Below are 12,344 nucleotides of genomic sequence, written 5' to 3'. Positions count from 1 at the left end.
ACCCACGCATTAATATCGGATTATCTCTATCTTTTCCCGTCAAATGTGAAATATTAAGTTTTAGAAGTCAATTCGGATGTTTTTCCGATAGAAAGACACTTGATTTCGATTGAAAAAGTTGGGAATTAGATGAATATTCGCGAAAATAAAACATAGTACCCCGAACCCAGATTTCGAATGTCTAAAACCACCCACCCCAGTTGTCGAATAACGTGAGCGCAGTTTTCGAATAATAGTATATTACGCAACAAGTGCGTAATGGGTTTTTTGGCTCGTGGGAAGTTGTAAAACGAGCCGAAGGCGAGTTTTACAATCCCACGAGTCAAAAAAAGCCATTACGCACGAGTTTCGTATACTATTTTATGTCATAGGGCCCAGAATCCGCGATTCTACCGAGCGAAGCGAGGTTAGAATCGCGTGATTCTGGGCACCTATGGCATAAAACGAATTAAAGGGCTTTGGGCGATGAAAATTTAGGAAATGGTTTATGAAAAACGTATCCAGAGCAATTTTATTGTTATTTCAACAGTAAAAACCTGATTAAACACTGGCAAATGAGCTCTCTTCGACTGTTTCCCACTCGCCAGTTTCTACAAGGGCAAAGGGGTGAAGGGGAAACAGTTGGAGCAACCTTGTGGCGAAGAAGCTTCCTCGTCACAACGTTGGGACTCTTCTCCTTAGCTTCTTCTCTTTCAAATCCTTCTCTTTTTTGATTGCATGAGCTCATTTAGTAGTCCCCTGTTGAATTTTCAATTCACGTTTATTCTAGACAGGTATGAAATCGGTTATAAAGTTAGAAAGAATACATTCGCCAAGTCCTCCCACCTCGTATTCTGTGAACCCAAATCTCGAATGCCGTATTTCTTACAGATTTTTATTTATTTTTCGTTTTGTTTCAATCTGTATCGATTCAAAAATTATCCGTCAACTCATAGAAACTGATTGAAATCAATTGTTTGCTTACATTTTGTCTCCAGATCCTTATGAAGTGTGACTGAATCCAACCGTCTGTGCACTATACATAAGGCTCGATAAACAGATTAGTCGATTGAGCACCCCGGATAAATGTAATTTTAGGAATTTATTGCACTCTGTGTAATGCATATAAATATTGTAATTCGTGCAGAAATAACTGCACTTTGAAAGGAAACCAATGAAAGTGGACTTCGATGCCTTTGAATATTTATTCGTTCGAAATTATGCCGCACGGGTGCTCCAAATTCGGCTATTTGGGTTCCATTCGAAAACTGGTGCCACCACGGTAAATAAAATTATTACGCATCGAATCTCCATAATTTTCAGATTTTTTAAATGCAAAAATTCCAGCTAATTATTTATTAAAAAGGTATAGGCTAGAGGAGAATTACCGCAGATTTTTTCGGGTTTTCAGAAATCGATTTCATTTTAAAAAAAAGTTTCCCAAAATTTTAAACAATTTTCATTATCGATTTATAGAAACTAATTAATTACTAATTAACAAAGTGTAATTTCCGATTATGCGTGGGTTTCTTCCAAATTTTCTCACGCAATTTAAGTAGCATTTGATGAGTAAAAGTCTACAAATTGAGTCTATTATGGGATCCTTTCGAAACTCTAAGAAGTACTTGGATATCCTCGGAGAGATAAGATGACAGAAATGGAGACATTCAGAAATGGAAGAGATACTTAGAAAAATCGTCTGTCGACGTATCTCGTTCTTCAACCATTGTCACCCATGATTGTGAGATAAAACCGCAGGGGAAATTTCCCGGAGAGAAACTTCTCTGTTACAGAAAAGGTCTTCTGACCTTGTACCCGAAATCTCCCATTCCTCACATAATTACTCATGATCCATGACGAACTTTGAGTGGAGATAGCTGTCAAATTATCGCGATAACAAATGGCGTGACGAAGAAACACCATAGAATCTTTTTTGTAACTATCGTTTCGCTTCAAAAAATGTTCCTCATGAAAATTCGAATCTCTCCGTTAGGTCTGGAGATATTTAACGAAAAAATATCCTGATGTTGACTTTATTTACCTCGATTTGACTCCTCGTTTCAGGAAAACAATTTTTATTCTATTTTTCATTAGTACCATACCACGCTTTTCTTTATTGGGTTATTTGCAATAAACTTTGAGATGTGTTTTAATAATATTTAGATTCCACACATGGAGAGAAATATTAAATAAAAATCACGTATCTTTTCTGTAATTCCGAAGCGAAATGGGGGTGTAGGAAATTATACGGAACTGCCACGGAATTTTGTCAGAGTGTTCCGTAATTTGTATCTGAATCTCCTGTGAAAAATTACGATACCGTCACTTAAATTTTCTGAGTCGATTCTGTAATCGGTGAGCGAATTGTGAGTTCCGTATTTTCTACTGAACATTTCTCTCCGTGCATTGATTTAATTTTTGTTTTCATGCACAACAAAATTTTATAGAGAACGCTAGTGCATTTGGTACAAAATTGTGTTGTACTTTACTTCCATTAAAATTTCTGACTGGTAAGTCTTTCGCCGTTTTTTTATCAAAAAAATACATGATTGGCACAAATTTTTATATTAAACAAAATGAAATTAGCAGTGTAGGAGTCGAATTTCAAAAAACTAATTTGTAATTCTTATTTACACATTTTCTCACAAATTTTGAAAAAAAAACCTCTGCAGCTCTAAAATTGAAGGCCCTGGACTATTTTCAATATCTTAGGCGTCTGTGGGATAAACGAGCCATAAAGACTTAATTTTTTTACGCTAATTATTCATTTTCAGACATATTATATAATCAATCTTCAATGCACGAGAAATCTCACTCCAATCGCCCGTGACTTTTAAAACTTATAGTGGTCTCCCCTTAACAAATCTCGTTTGGTAAAAATGAATCATTCTATCAGTTCGTAACACGTGGAAAATTTCGATCGAGCCGAAGAAAATACTTCTTTTCTACTCAACCCTGACCGATAGACGACTTTTATCACCACGAGAGTCAACTAGAGAGCTGCTTGAGTAAAAAAAAAATTAGCAAAATATTTGTACTTCTACATTGTTAAAAATTTTCGTCTGGATTTTCCGTGCCAAATTCCGGAAATTTTTATGGTGTTCAAGTCCCACTGAAATTTCAGGAAATCTTGTCATTGAAAATTCAGAATTTTCCGTTCCATTGTTTCCTGAAAGTGAATAGAAAACCAGAAATCCTGGAAAATATATGCTTGAATTTTCAGGACTGTGACACTGAATGCGAATTAGGGGGAAAAAATCATAAAATTTCAGATTTCACTGAAAATTAATGTGTTTGGAAATTCAAATAAATTAAGGGATTCTCGTCTTTATGCCACTTCAAATTTTGGAATTTCACTGAATTTTCAGCGAAACTTGAAATTTTATGATTTTTATTCCCCTAAATCGCTTTCAGTGTTACTGTCCTGAAAATTAGTAGTCAACTGTCAGCATATTTTCTACAGAGTGACAATTTTTATAAGAGAAACGCTCATAGCGCGCCTACTGACGATTTAAACCAAGGCACTTTGATTCTGGAATCCAGTACTTTAGGTTTTTAACCCGCTTACCTGACTAAGCTTGTTCCCACGGCACCCGCATTTTGAGCGTTTGGGCTCTCCCCACTCCAGTGTCAAAAAGCAAGTAATAGTAGATTTGATCATTAGGTCCACAAAGTATTTTCTGACGAATGCGAGTTTATAATCCGAGCCAAAGGCGAGGCCGATCAGATTGCAGTGGTAGCGGTAATATGACACATTCCACCAAAATGTGAGTAATATCTGTCAAACCAGTAGAAAGTAGTGGACAGGCGACACGGAAATTACCGGTTTGATAATTTTCCTGCCACCGGGGAAATTATCAGTGCGAAACGTGTGATGTGACTCTTGTTTAATGCTTGTGAATTCATAGCAAAAAAACTATATTTCATTTAATTTAACTCCTTAAGGGTGTCAAGTGAATTTGGCGATGACCTTGAAAATTGACATTCACCAACAAAGTTATAATTTTTTTAATTAATAGTATTAGACAGATGGTGAACATCGGTGACAATTTTAAAATTTTAGAACTTAAGGATATCGAGAAATTAAATAAACAAAATCAGTCTTAAACACGGCCTCTTATGGAGTTTTGATTACATTGAACGTTTCAACCCCCTAGGAACTCAAGAAAAATTTGAAAAAATTTGAAGATATGGGGAATGATGTGTTCAATGTGATGGCGACAAAAAACAATGGGGTACCGGGGTGAATAAGAGAGATATTTCAACCCGCCGTACCCATTTGATCCCATGCTTTCTCGAGGTTCGTCACGCGAAATAGAGGATTTTCCGCATTTATTTTCTCGATGTCTAGTTCCGGTTGCGGGTTTGAAATTTCGTCGGATGGATGAATACATATTTCTCCAATGATGGAGGGAAAGAAAAAATGTTTTTGAATCTTTTTTCAAATTCACTTGGCACCCTTAAGTACGGCGTCCATGCCACATATGGACTCGAGAACTTGTCCTACCGGCCGGCGCCGATAGGTCATATGGACCCCTTTCGCGATTAATAAAAATTCATTATCTTTTGTACTATTGTAGATATCGAGATTCTAAAATTTTTTCCATGAAATAGATAATATTATCAACATAATGCGACCCGATTTTTTTTCAAGTTATTTTGAATATTTTTCTTTAATACATAAACAATACGGAACTGAATTCGATGTCAGATGCATATTCAAACCTCTCGTTTATCGAGCTAATTACCATCAAAAATTCTGAAATTTTTATCGAACATGCTCTATACATTCCTTTGTCAAATGGCTCAAGCGGAATTTCGATTCACTTAATTATTGATTTGTTATTCACAAATTTCCGACAATCGGCGATCTTGGCAACCGTTTGTACTATCGAACTGAGAAAAATTACGTTTCGAACCGTAATCCGCGAGCGAAGTAAACTTCAATAAAAGTGTGAGCCGGAACTGAAATTGTACGAATCGCCACGTAAATTCTACGATTTGTTCCGTAAAAATTAACCACCCCTCTGATGACTCACCGCTGTGGAGACAGCAAGTCGTTCCGTAATTTTTCCCCAACGATTGAGAAATTTTACGGAACGAAACGTAGAAATAACTCACCAGCTTCATAAAAATTGTTGAATGTTCAAGACATTTTGATTTTGGAGGCACAATAAGTCGGGAAGTTTCTGTAAGATTTTACTTCTTCGAGAGAAATTACGTGACAATTTTGTACTTTGTTCGGTGATGAACCTGAAAATTCACTGAAGGTTTCAGATTTATTCTCTTCCATTCCTATAAAAATTGCCGGAAAATGATTTCCCATTGCGGATTACGTGAATTGTTCCGTAATTTTTACTGAATATTTCTCTCCGTGTACAACTACATTTCGGGAAAACCCAAATCTCTAATTTTTTTTAATCTTCCAAACGTCAAGGCGTAACTGAGCCACTCCAATTCACACGGGATATGACGAAAGAAATGTTAGCATTGGAAATTATGATCTACGTCTTCGCAAGTTCTGAAACATTGATCTTTCCTTTAGCATTAACCATAGCAAGAAGTATAACTGCTTCACAGTTGATTACATTATCGCCAAGAGCCGACTTTTTAAAGTCACCTATCAATAACATTCTCCCAATAATTGATGTTCTAGATAATCGTTATATCACTCGAGAGATAAACATTTTAGCGGGGTCTGCAGTTGCCCCACGTGACCAGAGCGCACTTTTCACGTGGCCTTCTTTTGAAATAACAATCGATATATCGAGCAAACGGCCTGGATACCCCGCTACGTTGCTATGAAGTAAGTAGTGGGGAATCTACACCATTATAATAAAATAAATCGATTGAATCTGATTTGTCGATTCACTAATCAATGATGAATAATGCATCAGCGATTGAATCTCTTGCATGATTTAATATTGTCTTCAGATGCTTATGCATGAGACGTGATTTCATAAATAAAGAACAGGAAATTAATGCAATCTTTTTGAGAAAAATTTTCGGAGGGTTTTTTATTGGGAATTTGATTCTTAAAAAAAACTAATTCGTAATCGTTAATGTACACATTTTTTTCAAAAATTAAAAAAAAACCGTGTACCTTAAAAATTGAAGCCCCTGGACTATTTTCAACATTTTAAGTGTCAGCGGAGCAAACGAACAATAAACAATTCATTTTTTTGCACTAATTATTCGTTTTTAGACACGTATAATCGATCTTCAATGTATGAGAAATCTCATTCCAATAGCCCGCGAATTTTAAAACTCATAGTAGTCTCCAATTAACCCTAGATTGGTCACCCTTTGAGGGAAACACTGCCGCGCATCGTTTTTCTTTAATTACAATTGACTGGTTAACCGGAAAAATTGAAAAAAAATTGACTTTATCAATTGAAGTGTCTAAAAGTTATAGTAGTTTTTAAAACAACATATTTCCCGAAATTCCTAAAGAAAACAAATTATTTAGAACAGATGAATTATTTTTTCCCATGTGAAATGAAATTATGACGCGACGTTGCCGGAAACTCGCTAAACGCGCCCGGGCAGGGTAGAATGAACTCGGCAACGCTAAAGTCTAAATAACACGGTTCCCGGATTTTTTCCCCCCGAAGAAATCCCCCGGAGAAAATACTAGAAAAAATTCCCAGAATTATTTCCTCTTACGAATGTACAAAACAATTACACAAACACACATTACCAACGTCAATTTTATTTATCACATTTTTCAATCTTCGAAAACACGCCAGATGAGAATTCAACTTTTTCAATAGATCAACAATAAATAAATTACGTTAATGCAATAAATTAATTGTCAACATTTTCAAACCAATTCCCCCATATAATTCGAATTATTTTCTCTTCCCGCAATAATCAATGAATCTTCATTAACAAGCATTTTCGTCCTACAAAGGTCGCAGATTCATTAAAAAAAACATTGACAATATTCAACGAAACATCATCTTACACTACAAAAACAACAATAAAAAAAGCTCAGGGGAAATTGTTCCAACTTGTTAATGTTTGAACAATATAATATCATGTGTAACTTGGAGAAGTAACAAGAATGCTTTCCAACATCAACAATAAAGTTAAAAATTATAATGTTTATTTTTCATTTTTGCCGCAGATTGTTTTTTCTGTTTTTCAGGGGAAAATATTTCGGGGAGAAAATTCCGGATCACCAAAAATCACCAAAATTTTTGCCGCTCATGGTAATAGTCTAATCAGTTTCATCATTCAGAGATATTTGCAAAAAGGTTTGTAGAAGATTTTTGGACCAATCGTATAGAAAATTGGACTAGGGTAAGTTACCCAGTAGATGGACACTGCCTTATAGATGGACGAGCTACTTTTGAATAGGAAATTACGTAAAAAAATGTTGAAATGGGAATTGTTGCTTTGAAATTTCACCAACTGTTGTGATTCTTAATCCCTGAATGGCGAGTTTTTTTCGATCAATTTTTTTTTTCAATTGCACGAAGAGAAATATTCACTTGTAATACCACAAGAGCTGCAAAATTATCGGGTATTTTCCGATAGGTTCGTTTGTATGCAGGGAACCTTGAGGAAACTGCCCGATTAATTTTGAAGTTCGTGTGGTATTCGGGGGATTATTTTTCCAATCCAAATGTCGGGCAATATAATTGGACCATGAGACGAAACTCACAATTGAGAAACGAAAATTGTATAATTAACACTCATTTCGAATAAAAATCCTCGGATTACCACAGTTGAATTCAATCTGTCAGTTTGACGAGGGGTTAATTCGACTGCATGATGTTTTGTTTTTTATATAACAAGGTACCAGAGAAAATCATCAAAAAATTATCAGTTGAAAACCCTGTAGCTTGTACCACGTGATGTCGAATGGGCCAATTATATTGCTCGATATTTGGGTTGGAAAAATAATCAATAAAAATTGCGTATCTTTTCCGTAATTCCGGAGTGAAATGTGGTTGTAGGAAATTTTACGGAACTGTCACGGAATTTTTCTAGAGCGTTCCGTAATTTTCACCTGAATAATATCCTGTGAAAAATTATGATACCGTCTTTAAATTTTCTGAGTCGATTCCGTAATCGGTGAGCGAACTGTGAGTTCCGTAATTTTTACAGAACATTTCTCTCTGTGTGTTAAAAAAACAAACGTCCATCTACTGGGCAGTTTACCGTAATTGCGAAAAATACTTTTAATCAAAAATAGAAAAATTGATTAGTAACTCAAGTCGAATAGTTCGAAGTAAAGTTCCCTGACGGAAGCTGATCGTGTAAATTGAAACGAACAGTCAAGGGAGGGACACGGAGATGCGTGAGATGAATTGAAACGTGGATGGTCTTTCGGTCTTCGCTCTCTGTTCAGTTTGGTCGTGTCTAGGGATGTGCATCGTAAAAAAATTTAGTCGAGTGTCAGCAGCGAGCGTGACGACACTCTCAACCAGGATCAGCCGGCTCCTTTTGTCCCTGGGGACAATGGCACTTGGGCACGCGACACTTAATTCTATTGGTGCATGACAAAGAAATTTCTTTGATTTTTTGCGTTCACCACGAGAATATTAATAGACATTTTCTTCGGGTTTGATAGAAAATTTAACTTGATGAATCTTTCCTTTTGTGTTCGAATTATGTAAATTATTTCTTTTGTGATATTTTCAGTTTTTTTCTGTAAGGGGCGAAAGGGAAATGATTCAGACAATTTTGACGACGCTCTGTTAAAATTTCTTGGTTGAAATCTTCGATGCATTCCTTAGAGATTGCTATAAAGCGACAGTTCTTCTGAAATATTTAAGAATTCCATCACTGAAAATTCATTATTCGATGAAAAAATCGATGGAAATCGTGAATTTCAGTTCAATAACTTCATGAAAAGTAGTGGAAATCAGGAAAATTCAGGTAAATATGTTCTCGAATTTTTAATTAATTGGAAATTGTGCGTAATTTTGTACCGAAGATTCAGTAGTAAAGCGGTGAAACGGTTCAAGTCCATTTCCATTGTTGATTAGTTTTCGATGAATGTTTCGGAATCTGGGGCAGATAGAAAAATTTTTGTTCCGACCGTTTTCGTCGAGCGAATTGTCCTAAATTTTTAGCCTATATTAATATATAGGCTAAAAATTCAGGACAAACCTCTTCTCTATATGTACAACAAAGGGTGAAACTCGCAGCCCAATCCAAAATTTGACGCCGAAAACCAGAACGATATTTAGGAGAATCTGCCATATAATCGATCTTCAATGCATGAGAAATCTCACTCCAATCGCCCGCGACTTTTAAAACTTACAGTAGTCTCCCCTTAAGCTTGCAAAATAAAAATAAACTGGAAGTCTAGTCTGCGAAAAAAAGTAAATATTGGAATAGCATGTGCAATCCATACGATTTCAATATTTACTCACTGTTTTTTTACCCAAGATGATGGAGTATGACGAGATAACTTGTTCTGCGGATGTAATTTGCGCTAAATCACTGATGAAATAATTAATGAGCCAGCGCGCGTATTGCGTGTTGCGTATAGAAAAATTGAACTCGTGAATGACGATTATAGAGTCGACAATATCCTCCTGCTTTACTAGATCTATTTCATTTTTTAGTTAATCTATTACATTGAATAATCACGGGTATAATTCGGAAATGACTGGTTGGTTTTTTTTTTGTTGTTAATAATATTTTCTGAGTGATGAAATAATTTTTCCGTCCCGGCGGGCGCAAAGTTACATTTCCCTCCAGGAGGGAACTCTGACTTTGCGCCTGCGCCGAGATGGAAAATCGCGTTCTAACCACGGGAAGTAAAATAATAAATAACCTCGCCTTTGGCTCGGCTGGTAATTGCACTGGCGGCTGAGGATCCTTTATTTTCCCTCCCTAGGTTAGAAATATACTATAGTTCTTCTGATTGTCGAAAATTTGTTTTTTCACACATCTGCACAGAAAGTTCGTACTTTGCTCCCTGAAGAGCGGGAGGAAAGTGAGTACTTCCCGCGCTCGGGTGGAAAGTCACTCCCTCGGGTGGAAAGTACTCACTTTCCTCCCGCTCATCAAAGAGCAAAATACGAACTTTCCTTTGCAGGTGTGTTAAAATAGTATATTTCTAAGCTAGGGAGGGAAAATAAAGGATCCTCAGCCGCCAGTGCAATTACCAGCCGAGCCGAAGGCGAGGTTATTTATTATTTTACTTCCCGTGGTTAGAACGCGATTTTCTGTCTCGGCGTAGGCGCAAAGTCAGAGTTGGAGGGAAATGTAACTTTGCGCCCGCCGGGACGGAAAATAGCATGTGCACCTCGGGCGGGAAAACATGACTTTCCGCCCTTGATGCACAATATACTATTTTTTTTCATAATTGCAAAATAGAAAGTTCTTATATTCTGCGAGTCATTAGATCATCTTGATAACGAATTGAGGGCAAAGTGTCAAGAGCCTTTTTTAATCTGAAATATACTTTACTCTAAATTTAGTTATTATAGAGATAATGAGGAAATTACACATCAGTGAAATTTTTATATTACTTATTATTTTCATAAAAAATTTACTTTTGTTTTAATCTAATTCTCATCATTGAATGTAAATTGTCTTCGTCATGAATCAACATTTTGCCAATTGAATTCAATGAATTTAATAGTGAAAGTGGCAAAATGTGACGTAATAAATGGCACAATTTTCTTTTTGAAGTACGAAATCATGTGAATAACGGCTGCGTTTGGAGGAAATCATCTCTCAACATTCAATATTAAATGCGCTCATAACAAAAATAAATGATGAGACGAATCCACTTGTTTTGCTACATTGTGACACTTCACTTAACTATTTCCAATCAATGTTCTTCGAGTTTAGGTTTAAAAATAGTTACAGTTCTTTACAATTTACTTACGAAGTCATGCGAATTATCGAGCCGCCAGGCACTTTATTATTGACAATCCGAGTTCCTAGTCGCTGCAACAAAAATAGCCCCAACAATGTTTCATCTTATGAATTTACCATTAGTAAACACTCAAAACATGTCTTTCTTTCTTTTCGCTGTTTAAGACACAAAGTTGTCACTGATAATCACTTTACTATCTTCGTAAAACACTTTCTTATTCATCAATGAAATGAAGCCGAACAGGTGTCAATATTTCAGGATAATCCTTATCTTTCTATTTTATTTCGATGTTATTTTGAAAAAAAATCAGTGGAAAAATAAAAACGAGACGATTGTATCTGCACTCGAGGTGAGGTCACTCGACAGGTCTGCGGCGCGGCAGAATCGCGCTCTCGACTGACAAAATGCTTGAGCCTTGCCACCGCCGTTACGGTGAGTCCCCCTCCACCTACGCTCGACAAACGCGATGAGAATTGAATGGAGATACCTCTTAGCGGAGGGAAAAATTGGGTACCTCGGTCAGGGGCAGATGCAACTCGTCCACTTCCATAAAATGTTGCATAATTATTTTGTAATCACGTGTGAATTATTTGACAACTCGCTCACGTGATCATTCATTCTCGAATTTCACTCGCAGCTGAGGCGAATTCGATGATTGCTAGGTATCGATGGGGAAATATGCAGAGCGACATAAATACGAGAATTTTTCATTATCATTCCAGGAAAATACACCGTACCGTATATTGGAGTGGACTCAATCTCCCAGCTCCGAGAAAAGTTGCTCAAGAGAACATTTTTTTGCACACGGGGTGTTACGGAATTTATTTTCAAATTGATAATTTATTTACATTGTTGAAAATTTTCATCTAGTGAATTATGTTAAAATTTACTATTTGATGAACAAATTAATGAAGAGTGTAAACTTCCGTTCAATCATTCCATGAAAATTAATAGAAATGAAAACCGAGGTAAATACGTCATTGCATTTTCGGAGAAATTACAATTTTCATGCTTGCCCCCCACCTCCTTGGATTAAATCTAATGTAGGGATGGGCGATATTTTTGAAAACATCGATGTTGTGAATTGATTTTTCTGGAAAAAACATCGATTATTGAAAAAATCGATGTTATTTCTCATTACACAGAAAAAAAATTACTTTTTTATAATATTTTTTTGATGTCGTTTTTATTGAACATATGTATTTAAAAAATATAATCCGAGGAACTTACGTTTCAATGATAAGTACTGTTGGAGAGTCAAATTTTGAATTACTGTTCTACAGCGTTACAAAACGCCGTTAGAAAACATTTTAAAAATCTGAAAAAAAATTGAAATTTTTTTTTTTTTTTTTTTTTTTAATGCTCATTTTATATCGCTTCGAGTCTGATGAGACTATATGGCGATTGATCAAGACTTTAAAAATGGTTAGATCTCACCATTCTACCCGGCCAGGAATCGAACCTGGAACCTGTCCGTTGTGAGGCAACGGCCTTAACCACTACGCCAGGCCACCGG

At 36.0% G+C, this 12,344-nt stretch overlaps 1 protein-coding gene across 4 annotated transcripts in view; it reads right to left on the bottom strand.

The window, feature by feature from the left end:
* Window positions 1–11,249, bottom strand: part of LOC107039502 (neurexin-4) — a 50,951-nt gene extending 39,702 nt beyond the window's left edge. For 2 of the 4 annotated variants that reach the window (XM_015259144.1, XM_015259145.2), the window contains exon 1: window positions 10,838–11,249. The gene's annotated coding sequence lies outside the window, so the exon portion shown is untranslated. The remainder of the gene's footprint in view (window positions 1–10,837) is intronic. The other 2 variants (XR_001460963.1, XM_015259143.1) reach the window with 2 other exon arrangements.
* Window positions 11,250–12,344: the final 1,095 nt, after the last annotated feature.

Source organism: Diachasma alloeum, unplaced genomic scaffold (assembly GCF_001412515.2).
Source record: "Diachasma alloeum isolate Michigan unplaced genomic scaffold, Dall2.0 Dall_scaffold_00300, whole genome shotgun sequence".
Taxonomy (NCBI): Eukaryota; Metazoa; Arthropoda; class Insecta; order Hymenoptera; family Braconidae; genus Diachasma; species Diachasma alloeum.
This window is presented reverse-complemented; position numbering and strand designations above follow the sequence as displayed.